Here is a 9,389-nt window from a genome sequence, read left to right as displayed (position 1 = left end):
TCCTTCCTCTCTTCCTTGGCATGTTGTGAAATTTCTGATAGTTGGATAATAAACCGTTTTATTGTAATTTGTCTTTTTAAATTATTTTGAGTCGATATTAAAATTTGGAAAAGGGGGGATACCTAGATTGGTAAAATACGCGAATTTCTTCCTACAACTTCGGTTGTTGTTCGGGGTACAGTTAAAGTTTTAGAAGTTCGAGCGAATACATAATTAGCAATAAAAAAAGTTGAAATAAAGTGATTAAACAAAAATTATTACAAATATCGTAAATAACAAATGCATATATAGAGATATTTTTTGAAAGGGGGAAATGGTCTTCACAATTTGAAATCGATCTAACACACTGCGCGCGAATGCTCGTGTAAACGCGCGCCATCTATCGTAGGATAAATGTACTTCGCGGGAGTGTATTAAAAAATTAAAAAAACTTTCCAAAGTTTTATGGCAATCGTACTATGCCACAAACCTTCGCCAGAGTATATTAAACAACTTCCCAAAGTTACACGGCAATCGGATAAACGGTGTGGTAATGCATGAAGGACATAGGACACACACACAGACATACATTCATTTTTATATATATAGATAAGGAATCTATTGAATCTAATAACAGAGGTAATTATATTGAACTTTTTAAATAACTATTTATTAATTACGTCAGATAAATAATCTAATAAAAATACATTTAAAGCCCCTGAAAATCGCTTCTTACAGAAACACAGCTTCCCTATCATCAAATGTCACCGCACGCTACTGATAATTTCATCTGAGATCTATGCGCCAAGTGATGCACAATTCTTCTTTCCGTATTTTTAATTCTGTTTACATGATTCATTAGCACATGGACATATTTACTTAATAATTCTATTAGACTTAAATATTTTCATTATTCGTGGTTCCTATTGTTTAATGGGATCCTCGAAAGGACCTCACTTTAAATGCGAATCACGACTTAATTGCTTTTTTTGTGTAAATGAAAATTATTAATTTAAATAACTATTATTGTAACTTGATGCTTTTTTAAGGAACAGCAATACTGTTTTAATTCACTAAAAATACAGACAAGTGAGGTTAAGTGGCAAGTATTATGGCGATAAAATGTACGAACAAATCACGTCATTTTCCGCAAAAATTTCATTATAGGTTCAAGCGTGTCATCAGATTAAGAAAAAAACAAGTTAAAAAAAACACTGATCGAAACGAACGAGTTAACTTACACATATCACTGTTCGCACAGAGTTTATACTTCGAAAATCGAACTATCCGAATTCCTTAACATTAAAATCTGTATATCCCGTCAGGAAAAAAGGTATTGTACAGTTACAAACTAATAGGATTTCGAACTGTCCAATTAGAATTAACAATAATTTCCTGTATTATGGATCAGAGCAAAATGTTCTGTCATAATTACTGATGGAATAAATTAATATTAACTGTAATTACCACGGGCAAATATCCATAGGACAATTTTTTATTCAAGAACGTATTACATAATTAATATGTAATTATAATGTCATTAAGTCATTAACAATTCAGATATTGATATAAATTTATAATAATGAGATTCATTAAGAGGAAATCATGTTTTCAACAAACTTACACATAAACTCTGTTTTGTGTATTCAAACAGAAAATTGCAATTAAAAAATTTCAGGATATTCAAAAGCTTTAAATTTTATTTTAAAACCAAGTGCGCTACAAAAAATTCAGTTCCATACATTAACGAAAAAGTTGTATTTTTTTATTAAATTATAAAATTTCAAGAAAATTTACATCTCAGCATGAATATTGTAATATTTTTTTTAGTTAAAACTTACAGGTAATTCGTAAAACTGAACAAACAATTTTCATTTTAAACCAGTTTTACTTAATTATTTTGATTATTAAACAAAAATAAAATTATGTTTTTAATTAACAGATATTATTTTTGAGTATATATTATAATGTTTATTCGGGTCTATATCTCGAAAGAATTTTGCTGGACATTATTAACATTCATACGGTTTATCTCCGGTATGGATCCGAAGGTGTTTAACTAAACTTCCTTTTTGTGTAAATTTGTGTTTACAGTAGTCACTAACGTAAAGCTTTTCCCCACTGTGAGTGCGAAGATGTGTAATTAAGGTTACTTTTTGTTTAATTTCTTTTTACAGTGGTCACAAACGTAAGGCTTTTCTCCAGTGTGAGTCCAAAGATGTGTAATTAAGGTTTTCTTTCTCTGAACTTCTGTTTACACTCGTCACAAGTATAAGGCTTTTCTCCAGTGTGAGTCCAAAAATATGTAGTTAAAGTTTTCTTTCTCTGAACTTCTGCTTACACTCGTCACGAGTATAACGCTTTTCTCCAGTGTGAATCCAAAGAGGTGTAATTAAGGGTTTTCTTTCTCTGAACTTCTGTTTACACTCGTCGCAAGTATAAGGCTTTTCTCCAGTGTGAGTCCGAATATGTATAATTAACTTTCCTTTTTCTCTAAATTTCTGTTTACACTCATCACAAGTATATGGCTTTTCTTCTGTATGTATTTTTTCATGACGTTGTAAATTATGTTTAGTTGTGAAGTTGTTCTTACAGTATTTACATGAAAATTTCTTTTTGTTTTTTTTTATCTGCAATTAAAAATGTTGTTTTAAATAATATTTTATCTGTGTATAATCAATCAATATTCTTTAATACGAACAATAATTAACCACTAATAATATTTAACTAAAAATAAACATTCTTATATCTAAAAGTAGATTTCTGCATCAAAACACAATAACTAATTTTAGAGACGATAAAGTTCGAGTATGAATATACGTTTAATTGTAGCTGATCATAGTAAACAATTTCTGTAAAACATTTTAAAAGTGTTTGTATATCTTCATGCTTTTGCATTGATCCTTATTTCTATATCCACGAAATAAATCTCTCTTCTGCTTCTTCAATTAGGCCTATATTTTAAAATGAGGAGCATCGATGAAAGCAAAACAGTATACAATATTTTCTTTAATCTTGGAAAATATTCTCTTCTTAAACAGTTTCATCCAAAGAACAACTGAAAGTAATAACATGTATTAATTTAAATTTTATAGATTTAACTCCAAGTAACTTTTTAACATTAGAATGTTTGTTTTATTCATATTCCTATTGTTAAATGTAAAAATATATAATATGTTGGATTTAGATAAAAAGATTACTTCCTTTCGTAACATGTTTCTTATAAAAGAAATACACAACGTACAAGCCTGTAAAATACAAATTTTTAAGAGTAATTCGTGGATTTCATTCTTGCTGAACATTTAGATCCTGAACTATTATCAAGGTCAAAACTATAAAAGGTTGAAAGGGAAGGACGTCAATAATAACAGAGAAACTGTTTTGACGCACCAGTATTTTCTTAATTTTGTTGGTGAAGTTGGATAAACTGAGCCAGCAAGGATATAGACGGGAAACGGACAAAACTTCTACACGTCTTTATTCTACGAAGAACTACAGACACCCTGGACACTAAAAAATAGCAAGAATTCAAAGGGTCATAGGTAACGGTCATCAGTGTCCTCGTACATTACATTCTATCTTTTAGGAGATAAACTTTTGGCACGTGACAGCCACATACCTAACATTTTCCGTGTAAACAGATCTTCCCGAAAATATTAATATATTTGGATAACATATGTTAAAATTAAATCTAAATTAGAATAAAGATATGTTTCGTACAGTATATTGAGGTAGAGGTGACTTTTAGACAACCCTTATATATTGTGAGATCCGACCGGTGTGCAAACCAATTTTCCACTTTCCTCCTAACTTTTTGACATATTTTAAACAAATTTATCATCTTACCGTGAAAAACCCATCGTCAGAAAAAAGGAATCGAATATCTCATCAACAACAATACAAATTTATAACTCTTCTCTTTAATGTAAACATTTACACATCTAAACAATGGCATTCTCACTCTGCAAGACTTAAAGTTTACAATTACAATTCGAATTCGTCATTTTGTTGTGGTCCCGGGAACAACTTTAACCTCCATACCTGCTCCAATGACATTTATCTCCCACAACAGTTAATCACATGACGAATTTTCCCACAGCGAAGCTATAAAAACCACTTCTTCCCCCATCTCGGGGAAGTCTTTCATCTACGGCTGGTCGGAAGGAATTGAGTCTAGAAGGATTTTTATAACTTTGTGCGTCGATCACAAGAAAAAGGACTAATATTTTCTTCTACGTGGAATTATCCTAGAGGTATGAAATAATTAATGTGAACTCTCTCTCCAAAGATTAGGAGCTAGCGAACCAAGTTAAAGGTTCTCGATGTTAGAGTTTGTAATCATTAATTTTTGTTTAATCTAATAAACCGTTGTTTCCATTGTTAAATGGTGTTATTTACTCGCATATTGCCTACGCCTTATCGACGACCCCTCTCACCTCCTCCACTCGACCTAACAAAAGAGATCCCGGCCCCTCGGTATCGAAACTCGTAAACCAGCCATCCCCTGACAAGTGGGCAGTTTTCACCAAACTGTTGCCGACAAAAAGAGGTCCAACGAGGTCGTACCTCTTTTTGTCTGCAACAGTTTGGTGAACTACGAGGTCGAACCTCGTACGACCTCGTAGTTTTATATGTGCGACGTCGGATGTACCTCCGACGTCGCACATATAAAACTACAGTACGGGCCTAAATAATCGAAGCTAAAAAGTAACATCTACAAATGAAACGGTACTTATGTGTTAAGAGGACGCCAGTTCAGTGGGGACGCACGTTCTAACCTAACCTAACCTATTCTAATAAATTACCATAATTATTACCAATCAAATTAATAGTATAGGTTAGGTTAGGTTAGAACGTGCGTCCCCACTGTTTCCTTTTGTTTGCTGGAATCAGAGATGAGCCGCCATGACGGTATACGTATCTGGACTTTAACCGGCAAATGGGCGATATCTATCATCCTAATTAATTTTTCTTTTCATTTTTACAACCTTATCAGTAACTTTTTTTCTTTTTAGATTTAAATTTACTAGTCTATTGTTATTTTGATATTTTCATTCAAAATCGCGACTTTGATCGCTATTTCCGACTGGCGTCCTCTTAACACATAAGTACCAATGAAACTTATAAAATCAACATATAAATCATTCTTTAAACGAATTTATTTTTTATATTTCCAATAATATGTTGAATTTACTAATTGTAGCTGTATTATTCGTTCAATGAATGGTTGTCTCTTTAATCCGAAATAATTCCTTCGGTAGACTATCTTACAGCAAGTCAGGTTAAGAAACTCCTTTATTGTATTTTCACATATGCATTTCGGGCTAGTTTTATTTTTCTAGTCCGTCTTCAGTGCTTTAAGAACTTCACCCACTTTTTTCTCGAGCTAAATTGTTACATTCCTGTACGAACTCTAAAAAGTTAAATATAAATTGATTAATCACACTATAGAAAATAAATAAATGCGATTAAGTCTGAATGAAATATAAATATCTAACAGAATTATAGACCGATATTTCAATTTTCAGTACTGATGAAGTAAATATTAAATCTATAGAATATTAATTATTGTAATGAAATGTTTATTTCTATATTAAAAATGTTTAAGTAAACTTTCCTTTCATGACTGTGTCTAACCGTTAGAACTAATTACTAGAATTATGATGTAAAAAATAAGGAAATCGGGCACTTGTGCAGTTTAGTGGGTACGGCTGTTTAAAAGGTTTTCTTCCTTAAAATTAATCGATTCTAGACTAATAACTCGAATATTTCCAGGTAAAACACGTATAATGGAAATAACCCATATAAAATATGTTATAAACAAAAAATTGTCGGAATACTTACCGAGTGTAGCCTGCTTCGTTCGAAGACGACATTGCTTAAGCTTGTTTTCGTCGCGTACGAACCTGTCACGTGACATTTGTCGGTGCTGTTCGGTCACGTGAATGTTCATCTCCGACCTGTTTCCTGATAACTTATTCTTTTTGCGAAGAATTCGCTGAAGTTTGGTGACATCATTAATAGAAATATTAAAGCATCATTTCATTTTAAATATGAATTAAAATCAACATAAAATAATGTATGATAATGCAATATACAACTAATAATTCTGCTCTGCTTTTAAATGGCCTAATCTCTTTCATGTATTAAAATAATGATTATTTAAGCAGTTATGAATAATACAGAAACAGACGATTTTAATACAGAAATTATTTAATTATTCAATTTTTTAGTAAGTGCCTTCATAATAGCTTATCTTAAGGCCGGACGGCCGAGCGGTCAAGGTGGCAACCTACCGCTCAGAGGGACCCGGGTTCGAATCCGAACGGGTCGAAAAATCCCCAGGAATATTTCGGGGGGTGGTCCTTTCGGATATGACAGACCCGTCTCTCACCACCCGGCAGCCCCATTGTGGGCCTGACCGAACCCATAACGGGCTTGCAAAAAGAGGCCCTCTTAGTGCCCACAGGACGGAAAGAGTTAAAAAAGAAAAAAACAGCTTATCTTATGGCAGGTTTGTTCTTCCTTCTTCCACGGCATCATCTACCATCAATAACGTAATACTTTTGTAAATTTTCTAAAAATTAATTTTCTGAATTTACATAAGCCACTACTTTCTCGACAAAAGTATGAGGTAGTCCTATCGTACGGTAGGAGACACCACGCTAATTAGAAATAATTATTTAGTGTTATTAAACATCCTATAAATCAGACATGGGTAAATGCGGCTCTTGCTGAATGTGTTATGTCAGAATACGAATATAATGAAGAATGGTGTCGAGGTAAGACAAAGAATAAGAGGACTAAAAAGGAATGTACGTTAGAGCACAACACACGTTCAAGACCAACTAAAGTCGGAACCCAAGTACAAGGTTTCCCTTGACAGGGTTTACATAACTCAACTCATCCCTCGCATAGCAGAGGAGAGGGCGCGACGATTACAAGGACAAAGGTCACATTCACAACTTCCTACAACATGTTAATATCTGCTTTTTATTATTTTTTTTAACAATTTTATTTCCACAAATTTGTGAAAATATGTTTATTAAAAAAATTAATATTTATTTTATATTATGCTAGCTGTTACCCGCGGCTTTGCCCCCGAGGATTTTGCAAGCAAACCCCATTTATATTCAGTATTTCAACAACCATAGTAATTGTTACATAACACCTACCGCTGAGAATGATGAGAATTGCCGAGAATCAAACGAATTATTTTCAATTTGATCAATTTTCTGGAACGTTTACAATCGTTCTATAATCGGACCAATATGCAATAACAAATTCGAATTTAAAATGGTTCGAACATTTTAAAAATCGAAATAGATAAAAATATTTATAACAATGTCTGAAATTTTATCAATTTAATACACCCAAGTACTCAATGAAGACTAAAATGTAGTTGAAAACAAAAAATCGCATCTAAAATAGTACATTAGAAGCCGTTTTTCCGGATAAGCTATAATGCTCTCCCTATCCCCCCGCGGGACCAGGGATCGCCAAACTTTTTTAACAGTCGACTCCTAAAAACTTTCCAAAACCTCACATTGACCCCCACCGTAAAGTTTTATTACAAGTGCAAGTGTATGAGCAAAGAAAAAAAAACTTTGTGATTTTTAGTTTCAATTTTTCCATCTACCCCCAATCGACCCCCCAATAATGTTACATCGACCCCCGGGGGTCGATATAGACCACTTTGGCGACCCATGCTTTAGACCCATCGAGAGAGCTCGAAAGACAAGCGGAAATACGTCATACTCACTTGATTACATATACCCCGCGTTTCTTTATGCAGCGAGAGTGTAGCGAAATTACGTCACAAGCAGTATTGGCCAATTAGAAACCAGTTTCAGTGTGTTCGCTGTAAAGCGCTGCATAAAGAAACGCGGCCATACCGTTAAGCATAATAAGATTATTTACAATGCATCTGGGTTTGCGACTATAATGATTCGACCAATGAACTTAACTGTAACAAGTTGTAAACAAATCAACGTGGATTGAATGGCTCACTTGCCAAATCGATTAACTCCACAAAACAAAAAGAATNTGACCTTGCAGGGTGATTCAAAGAATAAAAATTGATAAAATAAATTATTTTTTAAAATTCCCTTTAAACTTTAAATAAAAATACATTCTGCAATGTTTAAAAAAACATTGCAGAATGTATTTTTATGTATCGTTATATTAAGCTATATAACGATATATAAAATTAGTTACGCGAAAAATTTGAAAATAATGACGATTATATTAAGAATTTACAAATGGAGTTAGTCGATTTGGCCTGTAAACGGCTAAATTATTACAAATTGCTTTTAGCCCTTGGTTTAATTAAATTAATTAAATATCTACTAATGTGGGGTAGATAATAAGGACTTATCACACCAGTGATATTAAGACAAACACTCGGGTATCAATGTAGTACATTTAATAAGAGAAAAGAGGTGTGCATTAAAATTCGATTAGATGAGTAATTAACATGAAATAACCAAACTGCATTTCGGACTATCGGAATAGTCCCTCTTAAGTTGGTATTAATATAAAAAGGTTATAATACTTAAAATTATACAAGACAAACAAACTGCTATAAAGGTATGATCAGTGAACATTAAATGGATGCAGAGGAGACAGGCATAAGACGGCTTCATAATGCTACAAGGTTGCTTGACTTAAGGGTTACATAACAGTACGAAGATGGAGTTTGAAGGTGGCATTACTACAAGGTGCAGCATTACGAAGGAGGTGTGGTACAGGCAACATCTGGTGACTAACTTCTTAACGGCCAACCTTCATTCCATCAATTCTTAATTAGTTTGCACGTTTATTTTAATTTGTTAATTTGTTATAGCGATATGAGACGCAGGAACAAAATGGAAGCCTCCAATGTTTTATCTAAAAAAATAAACGAAGAACAGAAAGACATATTATTCACACAGAAAATAATAAGAAAATAAACAGCGGAAAATTTGACAACGAATTTACTAGAAAAAAACATTTCGATATGTGGAAAGAATTAGTTCAAAAAATAAATGCGTGTGTTGGAGCTAAAAAATCCGTTGTAGAATAGAAAAAAGTATTTTAATGTAATCCTTTCTTTTCTTCCTTGATCTATATCTTAAATTGTTCAATGAATTTAACACTTCTGATTAATAAATAATTTTAATATAGTGGCTATGCTCTTAATCTATATATATATATATATATATATATATAAATGGACGTGTATGTCCCTATATTTCACTTTTCCGCAAAAACTACACATCGCACGTGAATGGTGTTTGTATGTGGTAGTAGCCCCAAGTCTCCATTCGTGCATAGGGGTGGTTGCGTCTCGATAGTTATAAGGGTGCGGGAGATATGAGGCTGAAAGTGGTTGAAAGTGGCTTTCTATTTCGAATGTTTTGTTCGAATTT

The sequence above is a fragment of the Centruroides sculpturatus genome, unplaced genomic scaffold (assembly GCF_000671375.1).
Source record: "Centruroides sculpturatus isolate CEXI.00-Female unplaced genomic scaffold, Cexi_2.0 scaffold644, whole genome shotgun sequence".
Taxonomy (NCBI): Eukaryota; Metazoa; Arthropoda; class Arachnida; order Scorpiones; family Buthidae; genus Centruroides; species Centruroides sculpturatus.
The sequence above is the reverse complement of the archived record's forward strand: the minus strand, read 5'-3'. Positions refer to the sequence as shown.